This window comes from Gavialis gangeticus, unplaced genomic scaffold (genome assembly GCF_001723915.1).
Source record: "Gavialis gangeticus isolate Ggan-Ray unplaced genomic scaffold, GavGan_comp1, whole genome shotgun sequence".
Classification (NCBI taxonomy): Eukaryota; Metazoa; Chordata; order Crocodylia; family Gavialidae; genus Gavialis; species Gavialis gangeticus.
In genome coordinates, this window is record NW_017729029.1 from 28068282 (window position 1) to 28078014 (window position 9733).

A 9733-nucleotide genomic window follows, 5' to 3' on the forward strand; every position below is an offset into this window, starting at 1 on the left:
GTGAAACCAGTATCCATGACCTGATGCTCTGTTCCTCAAAAGACTGGACTGTTATGCTCTGTCTCTTCCCCAGCTGCTTAACTGTTCCTGCATGTGAGATCAGTCACTGGCAGCAGAGTGGCTAGGGAGAAAAAACAGGTTGATACATTGCAGCAGCAGAAAATCTTTACCAAAAAGAGAGAGAGAGAGCTAAGAGAGACATATACAAACATGGAAAAAGAAAATGAGTTTGGGGACTCTTGTTCATGGTTTCTAAAGGATTTGTGTGTCTCAAACCTCCCAGTTGTGATTTTTTTTTAAACCAAGGAATTTTTTTTTTCTTCCTACCAACCTTGTGCAGAAAAATGAGTCTGCAATCTAGGCCATTTAAAGGGAGTACATTTTAAGGTGGACTTCAAATGCATGTTCTTGGTCAACTTGATCATCTCAACCTCTATTCTGTGCGTAGTCTTATATGCACAGAAGTATAAGATTACAGAAATATAGTGCTGAGCACTACTTCCACACTGTCACCAAGGGCATAATAGCAGGCTTTAAACCCTGGGCAAACTCTAGCTGCAGTGTCTGAAGGAAGGCATTTTCCTTGGCAGCACAAAGGCAGGCTTTAATCCTCAATTCTATCCCTTTCAATACCACTCAGAATGTACAACCATTAAAGTGTGTGTGTGTGTAAGTATCATCTGTAAATTGTTAATATAAAAGTAAAACCAGTGTGATCCTACCATGATCTGGCATCAATTTGTTTCCCTTTCTCAATAATTTGTTACCTAAGTAAAAGAGGATGCACCTTACTCCACACTGCAATTTTTTATGTCCTTCTTTTAACTGATACTTACTAGTGGCTAGGCATTCAGATTCTGATCAAGCATACATCAGACAATGTGATATCTTTTTCTTTTGCTTATTGCTCTTTGAAGAAGGTTTTGAATAGGCTTTCTATTCATCTTCCCAATTTTGTAAATATAAAATTAATTTCACTCAAGTTCTGAAGGGTCAAGAATCATACTGTAAAAAAAAAGGATGCCTTAAAACTGGGACTTCTGTCTCTGTGTAGTAATAGTCCTTTATAATATATTACAGGTACGTATAAAGCTGTCTTATTAAAATAAAGTCCTCTTTTTTTAAATATTAAGCAAATTTTTCACACACCTTTTGACCATGAGATCATGTAAATTTGTTAAAATTAGAGGAGGAGCCAATAAAATGAAAGAGTCCAAAATGTGTTTATCTTCCCATCAGAGGTATTCAAAATTAGTAATAACATTTCAAAAGATATAACATAGTGTGTGTGTGTGTGTATGTGTGTGTGTGTGTGACCCATGATATGTTATAGCAACTTTAAGGGACAAGTGAATAAACTGACCTGTTCCTTCAGTTTTATGTTCTAAATAGTGTAAATTTTGTTCCTAAAATGACTTTACCAGCATTTTTCACATAACCCCAAAAGTTGCAAAGTTCAGTTATATTAATTTTATCTTTTTACTTTTGTAGATATAGTATGGACATTTAATTTAATGTCTACTTAGTCTACAGACTGAGGTTGCCATGAAAGTCTCTGGTCCAGTCTTTTTTCTCGTTCCCTTCCTTTGAGGATTCTGGGATGTAAATCATATGGCTCTGGCACTTTATCTACTTTTGTATTCTGATTCTCAAACTATCTTCTAAAGTGAGCCCATAAAGTTTTTTTATTGTTTCACTTACTGCCCTAGGAAAATTTATTCCAGTCTTGAATATGTGACCTTTAGATTCTCTCATGAATACTGAGATGAAGTAGTTATTTAATTCAGGCATTCAGTAGAATCTAGCTTATCTGCCAGTATGTACATTAGGCCTGTATTGTGCAAAGCAGCAAGTATTCACTTCAGATTCAGTGAATTCAGAGGGACAGTGATTTGACTCAGAGATTTGAATCACTGTCCTGATTCAATTGGGCTGAATCAGATCTGAAGATTCAGTGCTGCTTTGGAGATTTGACCATAGATTAAATAGGTAGCAGTCCTTACAATGCTGGACATAGCTGCCTCCAGGTGGTAAGTCTGTTGGAGTTGGGGGAGGGGGAAGAGAAAGGGTTTGGGGGAGGGAGGAATTAGGGCTGGGACAAGTTGACCAGCCAGGGCGCAGAGCCCTGGACTTGGGGAGGTCTAACTTTTAGTTTTAATGGAAATCTTTCTGTTCTATGGCATATTGAAACAAATAGGGTTTGGGTGAAGACATTCCTGAACCCATAATTCTCTCAAGGAGGTGGTCAGAAAAAAATCATGGCACCCGGAAAACCTTATTTGGTAGAATTAGGGACTTTGATAAACAATCCCCCACCCCCGCACCCCATTTTAGGCCATTGTAGTTGGACCTGGGGTGCAAACATCACTGCTAGAAAAAAAAAATACATGATTGCCTATTATGCTGCAGGAGCAAATGCTAGAAAGGAAAAGGGTTCTTGAAGCGTAGAGGAGCAGAGGGGGAGAAGCATACCCTTCACTCCTAGGTCCATAGGTATAGTTCAGTCCAAGTTGTCTTCCAGGGAGATGGCTGAAGATTCAAGAGGGATACTGGGAATGAGCCTAGCTTCGCTTTATTGGTGAACTTTTTTTTCTATTTTTTTAAATTATATGTCTAGTTGGAAAATGCTATGAATTCCTTATAACATCTCAACACAAACTGAACATATCAGTTCTTAGTGACTTGTCTGGGTCATGCTGTTAGAGAGAACCCAGTTCAGACAGGAAAGAGAAGTTTTGCATGTGATAAATTGCAATAATATCATTTCTTCTACTGTTACTGACAATGATGGCAGCTTTATCCAACAAGTAACAGCTTAGGACCTTACAGTTGTGCAGTAGGAAACCAGGCCTCAGCCAGACTAATCCTAATAAAGGAATAAAGGATTAAGAATATATTAGAACATGGAATTATTGCATAGACAGGGAGAAAGAGCAAACAGGAGGGAGCAACAGGAGTGGTGTTCTTATTCTTCCTGAGAAACAAGGGCAACCCACTTGTTACCTCAGATACACAAATGCACAGAGCCTGGGGAACAAGCAGGAAGAATTGGAACTACTTGTACAGTCCAGGAACTATGATGTGATTGGAATAACAGAGACTTGGTGGGATAGCTCACATGACTGGAGCACTGTCAGGGATGGGTACAAACTGTTTAGGCAGGATAGGCGGGGAGAAGAGAAGGAGCAATTACACTTTATGTAAAAGACCCATATGATTGTTCAGAGCTCCAGAATGTAACTGGAAATAGGCCTGTTGAGCATCTCTGGGTTAGGGTCAGAGGGGAGAGCAACAAGGGTCATGTCATGGTGGGGATTTGCTATGCACCACCAAACCAGCAGTAAGTGGTGGATGTGGCTTTCTTCAACTAGCTAGTGGAAGTGTCCAAATACCAGGCTCAGGTTTTCATGGGGATCTTTAATCACCCTGGCATCTTCTGGAAGGGCAATACAGCAGTTTGCAGACTATCTAGGAATATTTTGGAGAGTATTAGGGACCTCTTCTTGGTGCAAGTGCTGGAGTGGCCAACTAGAGGCCATATTCTTCTTGACCTGCTGCTCACAAACAGGGAAAAATTGGTGGGGAATATAGTAGTGGATGGTAACTTTGGCAGCAGTGACCACAAGATGATACAGTTCAGGATCCTGAGGAAAGGAAGGATGGAGAGCAACAGAGTAAGGACCCTGGACTTCAGAAAAGCAGTTTCCATCTTGCTCAGGGAACTCATGGGCAGGATCCTCTGGGAAACCAATCTGAGGGAGAGAAGGGTTGACTGTATCTTAAAGAAGCCTTACTGAGAGTGCAGGAAACAAACCATTCTAATGTGTGGGAAAATTAGCAAATATGGCAGAAGACAAGCAGGGAACTCTTCAGTAAACTAAATCACAAAAAGGAAGCTTATAAGAAATGGAAACCTGGATAAATAACTAGGGAAGAATGTAAGAACATTACACAGGCATGCAGGGGTGAAGTTAGGAAGGCCAAAATGCAATTGGAGTTGCAGCTAGCAAGAGACGTGAAGGGTAACAAGAAGGGTTTCTACAAGTATGTCGGTAGCAAGAAGAGGATCAGGGAATGTGTGGGTCCCTTACTAAATCGGGGAGGTAACCTAGTGACAGAGGATGCAGAAAAGGCTGAAGTGCTCAATGCTTTTTTTGCCTCAGTTTTCAGAGGCAAGGCCAGCTCTCAGACTACTACACTGGGCAGCACACTTTGGAGAGGAGGTGAGAAGCCCTCAGGAGTTACAGAAGAGGTTAGAGCCTGCTTAGAAAAGATGGATGTGTATAAGTTCATGGGGCCAGACGGGATGAACCCAAGGTGCTGAGGGAGTTGGCTGATGTGAATGCAGAGCCATTGGCCGTCATCTTTTAATACTAATGGTGATCAGGAGAGGTCCCAGATGATTGGAAAGGGGCAAACTTAGTGCCCATATTTAAGAAAGGGAAGAAGAAGGATCCAGGGAACTACAGACTGGTAAGCCTCACCTCAGTCCCTGGAAAAATCATGGAATAGGTCCTCAAGGAATCCAGAAGGGTGATTTAAGGCTTTTTGAGTGGTACCTGAGCCTATAAAGCTTAAGAACCACTGGTTCAGAAAACCTGAGGTGGAATTGATCTAAGTTGATCTAAGTTATGCGGCTTTTTGTAAGCAGCGTAGTTTAGATCAATAACAGAACACATTCTCCCTTTGTGAGGAGGTGGAGGGTGGGAGATCTTAGATAGGGTTCCATCATTTTAAACCAGTCTATATGTGTCAAACTTCAGTTCTGTTACTAGTATAGACTGGTTTCTGATCACTTATTGGTAAAAATGTAATGTCTGTATCAGCTAATATCTCTAGCAGGCATTATGCTTAATAAGTGCATCACTATTGAATCTTTAATCAACTTTTGAGTTCAGGTTAAATACACCTAACACATATAGTTAAATACCTGCATCAATAAATACAATATGGTTTTGCTTCTGAGAATAGAATCTAGCCCAAAATATTAACTTTACACACATACAACTTCTATCACTTCTAGGGGAAACACTAAATTGTTCTGTGTATGGACTTAAGCAAGTACTGTATTTCTCTTTCAAAAGGTCAATGTGGAAATCTCTTCTGTATAACATTGGATGCACAGTAAAGTTGAAAGTCACTTCTGTGGGAGAGAGACTTAGTATAATACAGGTGCAGTGACCACATGATTCTTTCCTTTTTTTCCCCCAAGGGAAACTATTTGAGCATTTTCTGAAAGTTTCATACAACCCCTTTAAAATTAGATAGAAATATGACTGATATTAAAACATGAATGATGCATTTTTACCCAATTAAAATGGACATTGCTAAGAGTAGACTTTTTTTGCTAGAAATGAAGGATTGTTTGTGGGCATTGTATATATGAATCAGTGCCATTTTGTAAATCATTTATTTTTTTATAGATTTCATTATGGTTTCTTGTTTCCTTGTGGAATTTTTACAAAATTGTTCCTTAACACCCTAACCCTTCTCTTCATGCTCCCTCCCCCTTTCAAAAATATTAGGTAGTAAATTTTTAATTAAAGTTGCCTTGACATTTTAAGGACACTGAATATCTTTGTCATTTACACAACAGATAACGAAGTAATCCAATTTTCTGGCCTCCCACAAATTATCCCTTCAAAGAATACAGCTCTTCCTTCCCATGTTTTAAATAAGCATTACCCTTAGCCTAGCAACCACTGTCAATTACTAATCTTTTATTATTGGCTCCAGGGAAAGATTAAAGGAAAAGCTGAAACATAGCTGACAGTTTGGTTATCACATCTGGAGTAAATGAAAAGCATGGCCTGAATCCATCAGGGAAGATTAGGTAAATGTGAGAAAATTACTGATGTCCTTTTACACATGTAAATTCAAGTTCGTTCAAAAACTGAGGTATCTAACTTCTGACAGATCCCTTCTATTTTATCTTGCTTAGGAGCAATGCAGAAAATCACCAAGGTAAAGGGAAAAATTCCTTCCTATTAGTGAAATAACTGAAATAAGTAACATTGTTTTACCATGCATTTCAAGAGATATGAAAATGCCAACAGTGCATAAAGTGTACTAACTTTCACACATATGACAAGTAGGAATGGTTTGAAGAGATGTTAGATGTTTTTCTTAACACATTTTGATGTAAAGGAAATAAGTAAGGATAGAAGAAAATGCTAGTGTTTTGCAGCATTGTTTTTATAGAATTCTGCTAAATATTATTCCCAGCATAATTAGAAAGTTATTCCTTCATTTAATAAAATGACATGCAGTTTATATGTGAACCACAAATACTCTTCCAAAATTTGAAAAGGGCAAAATAGTTTTCCTCTAGGAGCAAGATAGCAGTCCCCTTTGGAAGAAACCTAAACAGTATCTTCGTTTTATCATTATGCACATCATCTGACAGAATGTTGCTAGGATACAGATTTGAACTTTATGCTGCTGCTACAATATGGATTAGAAAAAAAGACACCCCAAAACAACAACAACATTGTTTTGAAATCAACTGTTTCTTGCTTAGTCAGTACACTACAGAATAAAATGCTGCCTTTTGGGTGCAAACAAACATTAACCATTCTTCGTCTAGGTTTAAGTGGCTTGTTTAAGCCTCCTAAACCAGGAGTGGCATGTGTAGTTCTTCACCACTGCTGGGAATGGTGTGGGGAACCCAAGGTAATTAAGACAGAGGGGCTGGTAGGAATAGGGGGTCATGTTTGTCAGGTTTGGGATTTGGCCATTCCTGGGGATGCTGAAGGGTCTGGAGAGGGGGTTTGATGGAGAGAGTTGGTGGAGAAAGGTTGCCCATTGGGTGGTTGGGTGGGGGATGTGCTTAAGACAGCATAGTGTTGGGGCTCAGGGTATGGGCTGGGCTTTCCTAGCCCCTGCACAGTGTTATGAACACATGTAGACATCTGCTAGATTTGATTAATCCCTTTCTAGATTAGGTTAACTCTTTCTCAGTCTAAGTTTGGTACATCTCCTAAGGTGAACTTAGATTAGATGTTTCCTTTATTTTTTGGTCAATTTAAACCCTCTGAATGCCTGCATGAGTGGAGATTCACATCAGCTTAACTTTTTGGAATATAAGTCAGCTGATTTGGCAACAAATCAGAACTTCTGCCTAGTCTTGAACTTTCAGCCATTGTAACTTCAAACTTCCAAGTTCATAGAATTATAGAAAATTGCGGTTGGAAGGTACCTCAGGAAGTCGCCTAGTGCATCCACCTACTTCTCTAGGTAACCTGTTTCAGTGCTTCACCCTTCAAGTGCCAGTTTTTTTCCCCCTAATATGCATCCTAAACTTTCCTTGCTGCAACTTGAGGCCATTATTCCTTGTTCTGTCATCTGCCATGAGCCCCAGGCCCCTAATCATTTTAATTTCCCTCTGCTGGACTCTCTCTACTTTTTCAACATCCCTTCTGTAGTGGGGAGGTGGGAGGGCAAAACTGAACACAGTACTCCAGATGTGGCCTTACCAGTGAAGTATGGCCTCACCAGTGCTGTTGTTTCTTTGTTTTGTGGTTCAAATGGATTTGAATGGAGAGTGGGCATTTCCACACATGCTGGCACATGTGCTTGCAGCAGCTCAAATACGACCAGCACAGATATGAGATGGGGATTTTTCCCTCAGTGCATGCTTCTGGACTTGCACTTTGGTGTGGGGCAAGTTGTGCCACATGGGGCAAAATAACTCTGCCCAGCTCCTCCTGGATTTGCAGCCAGAGGGAGCTAAAGCCTAGGGTCTGTGCTGACCCCAGTAGTCTAAAAAGCTGCCCTGACAAGCAGCTCAGGACTACTTGCCTTTAGGAGCTTCTGAGGCCTGGCTACTTGGTATCTTGGGACACTACCACTTGTACCAGCTGGACTGCTGAAGTAGCCCTAATGTGGAGTGGCCCCTGCACCCTCTTCCCACTGCAGCAGTCTGGCAATGGGGGTTTCAGCCTGGCTATGACCTGCTGCCACCTGCAAGATCTATATATTTTTATGGTTGCTGTTGGTTTTCTTATCATACAACAATTAGAGCTTCCTCTGACCCCTTCACTAACTAGGATGTGAGGACAACTGCCCCTGCAACCACAACTCCTGCCAGAAGGTCTCATCCTGTCTGGCAGCTGGGCACAATGGGTGTGTGATGAGATGTGGGGTTTGCAGGAGGAGGATGGGAAGGGATGTGGGGGGATGTGGGTGGAAGTGGAGGGGTGTGAGGGATGCATGTGGGGGTGTGAGTAGGTGTGGGAGGATAGTGGGAGGACTGTGGGTTTGGGGTGGACTGTGTGCATGGAGTTGCTCTGGAGGTGTGGGTCCCCTGCCCTCCACAGGGTACAGCACCCCACAGAACATGGGCTGTTCCCCCTCATGACCTCCCACTGGGGCTATAACCTCCCCTCAGGGCCCAAAACTCACCTTCTCCACAGCAGTGGTCTTGGAGCACTCAGGGCCTGCTGTGGCTAAAGCCCTCAGCAGTGCATCCCCAGTGGCTCAGAGCTGATGTTGTCTGTGCCACTTGTCTCAGGGCCAGTGCGGTGCAGCATGGCATAGCGTAGCGTTGCATAGCGCAGCGTGGCTCGGTGTGGGGCTGTGCTGCTTCGGGCAGCACTGGGGCCACTTGTGCCATCAGGCTGAGCCAGTTCCATGGTGGCAGGACCCAGCTTGGCACACAGGAGTTGCACGTTGTGGCAAACTGGGTTCCACTGCACTAGGGCTGCTCACACCAAGCCAGGTCCTGCCACCATGGAACTGGCCCAGCCTGATGGCATGAATGGCCCCACTGCTGGCAGGATCTGGCTTGGCATGACACGTGGTCCCTGAGCACTGAGCTGGGTCCTGCCACCATGGAACCAGCTGGGCCTCATGGCGTGAATGGCACCAGTACCACCAGGACCTGGCTTGGCATGACACACGGTCCATGAGTGCAGGGCCAGGTCCTGCCACCATGGGACTGGACTAGCTTGACAGTACAAGCTGCCTCAGTGCTGCCTGAAGCAGTATGGCCCTGCACTGAACCTTGCTGGCTCCGGGATGAGCAGCACAGGCATCAATCACCAGTTCTGAGCTACTCGGGACGTGCTGTGCTGCTGGAAATCTCTTTTAGCAAAACAGTCAACATTTCAGTACTGTTTCCTCTGTCTGTCCCAAAGAAAAAAAGAAATACAGTTACAAAAGTGCATGATATCTTGCAACCAGATCAAATTACCACATGCTATCATTTCCATCAGAAGCATGGGAGGGATTTCTACGCTTCATGAAGCATTAATGGTTGAATGCAGTTCCCCAGTATTGCTCTGGCTAGCTTATACTGCTACTGTGATGCTGTATTTAACTGGCTATGGTTTTATAATGGAGTCATTGTTTTTTACTTGTTTTTAAAGAATACAACAGATTTTTTTTTCAAAATCATATGTTTTTTTTTAATTTTGAAGCTCAGCATAGTTTATATTTTGACCTAATAATCATAATGTTCAAGAATCCTACTGTGAATTAAGCTTATAATACACTTTGATGATATGTCACAAATGTATAGACTGTAACTGGATATACAAAGGTCATTAACACAGGTCTGGTAAGTGTCAAATTTTGAGGCTAGGAAGTTGGAGTCTCTGATTTTGTCTTTTGAGATATTTTCACTTCAGGAGGAGTGTTGCATTCCGTATGCTGTTTCATGGGGGGGTTTTTTGGGGGGGGGGGGATATTTTTGACAAGCCCAGGGGTTCTGAGAGAAAAAAAAAAAGATCAA